The sequence below is a fragment of the Arachis hypogaea genome, chromosome 14 (genome assembly GCF_003086295.3).
Source record: "Arachis hypogaea cultivar Tifrunner chromosome 14, arahy.Tifrunner.gnm2.J5K5, whole genome shotgun sequence".
In the NCBI taxonomy this organism is placed as follows: Eukaryota; Viridiplantae; Streptophyta; class Magnoliopsida; order Fabales; family Fabaceae; genus Arachis; species Arachis hypogaea.
The window spans coordinates 108,021,507-108,024,659 of NC_092049.1; the positions used below are offsets into that span (position 1 = coordinate 108,021,507).

The 3,153-nt window shown below is 42.2% G+C and overlaps 1 non-coding gene across 1 annotated transcript; it reads right to left on the reverse strand.

The window, feature by feature from the left end:
* Positions 1-648: 648 nt before the first annotated feature.
* Positions 649-756, reverse strand: LOC112745798 (small nucleolar RNA R71). The gene has a single exon (XR_003173709.1). It is a non-coding gene; the product is annotated as a small nucleolar RNA R71 (small nucleolar RNA).
* Between the last annotated feature and the right edge of the window lie 2,397 nt (positions 757-3,153).

Consider the following 3,153-nt stretch of genomic DNA (forward strand, 5'->3'; position numbering starts at 1 on the left):
TTTATTCATCTACTAACATCTCTTCCTCACTCACCAAAAATCCGAACCCTCTCTCTCTGAGTTCAGATTTTTTCTTCTTCTTTTCCTCTACTCACATAAGGGAACCTCTATACTTGGGCAAAAAGGATCCCTATTATTATTATTTTTCTGCCCCTCTTTTTCATATGAGCAGGAGCAAGGACAAAAACATTCTTATTGAAACAGACCCTGAACCTAAAAGGACTCTGAAGAGGAAACTAAGAGAAGCTAAAATACAACAATCCAGAGATAACCTTACAGAAATTTTTGAACAGGAAGAGGAGATGGTAGCCAAAAATAATAATAATGCAAGGAGGATGCTTGGTGACTTTACTGCACCTAATTCCAATTTATATGGAAGAAGCATCTCCATCCCCACCATTGGACTGCAAGTTCCATGGACTTCCATCCGAAGATCCTTTTCAGTTCTTAACTAAATTTTTGCAGATCTGTGATACTGTTAAGACTAATGGAGTAGATCCTGAAGTCTACAGGCTCATGCTTTTCCCTTTTGCTGTAAGAGACAGAGCTAGAGTGTGGTTGGACTCTCAACCCAAAGATAGCCTGAACTCTTGGGATAAGCTGGTCACAGCTTTCTTAGCCAAGTTCTTTCCTCCTCAAAAGCTTAGTAAGCTTAGAGTGGATGTTCAAACCTTCAAACAGAAAGAAGGTGAATCCCTCTATGAAGTTTGGGAGAGATACAAGCAACTGACCAAAAAGTGTCCTTCTGACATGCTTTCAGAATGGACCATCCTGGATATATTCTATGATGGTCTGTCTGAATTAGCTAAGATGTCATTGGATACTTCTGCAGGTGGATCCATTCACCTAAAGAAAACGCCTGCAGAAGCTCAAGAACTCATTGACATGGTTGCTAATAACCAGTTCATGTACACTTCTGAGAGGAATCTTGTGAGTAATGGGACGCCTCAGAAGAAGGGAGTTCTTGAAATTGATACTCTGAATGCCATATTGGCTCAGAATAAAATATTGACTCAGCAAGTCAATATGATTTCTCAGAGTCTGAATGGAATGCAAGCTGCATCCAACAGTACTCAAGAGGCATCTTCTGAAGAAGAAGCTTATGATCCTGAGAACCCTGCAATAGCAGAGGTAAATTACATGGGTGAACCATATGGAAACACCTATAATCCCTCATGGAGAAATCACCCAAATCTCTCATGGAAGGATCAAAAGCCTCAACAAGGCTTTAATAATGGTGGAAGAAATAGGTTCAACAATAGTAAACCTTTTCCATCATCCACTCAGCAACAGACAGAGAACTCTAAACAAAATACCTCTAATTTAGCAAACTTAGTCTCTGATCTATCTGAGGCCACTGTAAGTTTCATGAATGAAACAAGGTCCTCCATTAGAAATTTGGAGGCACAAGTGGGCCAGCTGAGTAAAAGGATCACTAAAATCCCTCCTAGTACTCTCCCAAGCAATACAGAAGAAAATCCAAAAGGAGAGTGCAAGGCCATTGATATAACCATCATGGTCGAATCCAAAGAGGAAGAGGAGGACGTGAATCCCAAGGAGGAAGACCTCCTGGGACGCCCAGTGATCAATAAGGAGCTTCCCTCTGAGGAACCAAAGGAATCTGAGACTCAACTAGAGACCATAGAGATTCCATTAAACCTCCTTATGCCATTCATGAGCTCTGATGAGTATTCCTCTTCTGAAGAGAATGAGGATGTTACTAAGGAGCAAGTTACCAAGTACCTTGGTGCAATCATGAAGCTGAATGCCAATTTATTTGGTAATGAGACTTGGGGAGATGAACCTCCTCTGTTCACCAATGAACTAAATGCATTGGATCAACTGAGATTGCCTCAGAAGAAACAGGATCCTGGAAAGTTCCTAATACCTTGTACCATAGGCACCATGACCTTTGAGAAGGCTCTATGTGACCTTGGGTCAGGAATAAACCTCATGCCCCTCTCTGTAATAGAGAAACTGGGAATCTTTGGGGGTGCAAGTTGCTAAAATCTCATTAGAGATGGCAGACAATTCAAGAAAACAGGCTTATGGACAAGTAGAGGACATATTAGTAAAGGTTGAAGGTCTTTACATCCCTGCTGATTTCATAATCCTAGATACTGGGAAGGATGAGGATGAATCCATCATCCTTGGAAGACCCTTCCTAGCCACAGCAAGAGCTGTGATTGATGTTGACAAAGGTGAACTAGCCCTTTAATTGAATGAGGACTCCCTTGAGTTTAGAACTCAAGGACATCCTTCTGTAAACATGGAAAAGAGTCACAGTAAGCTTCTCTCAAAACAGAGTCAACCAGAGCCTCCACAGTCAAACTCTAAGTTTGGTGTTGGGAGGCCACAACCAAACTCTAAGTTTGGTGTTAAACTCCCATATCCAAACTTTAAGTTTGGTGTTGGGGAGTCTCAACAATGCTCTGAACATCTGTGAGGCTCCATGAGAGCCCACTGTCAAGCTATTGACATTAAAGAAGCGCTTGTTGGGAGGCAACCCAATTTTTATTTAATTATATTTTTTTAGTTATATGTCTTTATAGGTTCATGATCATGTGGAGTCACAAAATAAATCAAAAAATTAAGAACAGAATCAAAAACAGCAGAAGAAAAATCACACCCTGGAGGAGGATCTCACTGGCGTTTGAACGCCAGTAAGGAGCATCTGCCTGGCGTTCAACGCCAGAATAGAGCATGTTTCTGGCGTTGAACGCCAGAAATAAGCAGCATCCTGGCGTCCAGACGCCAGAAATGCACAGTGAAGAAGAGCTGGCGCTGAACGCCAGAAACAAGCATCTGGGCGTTGAACGCCCAGAACAAGCATCAATTCGGGGTTTAAACGCCAGAATTGCATGCAAAGGCATTTTACATGCCTAATGGGTGCAGGGATGTAAATCCTTGACACCTCAGCATCTGTGGACCCCACAGGATCCCCACCTACCACCACTCACTCTCTTCCCTCTTCTCAATGTTCATCCTCTCTTCCCAATAAACACTCTTCCCCAAAACTCTTCACCAATCACCTCAATCTATCTTTCCTATCACCACTTCACCACTCACATCATCCACTCTTCCCCATAAACCTACCTCATAAACTCCACCTACCTTCAAAATTCAAAATCAATTTCCCACCCAAACCCACCC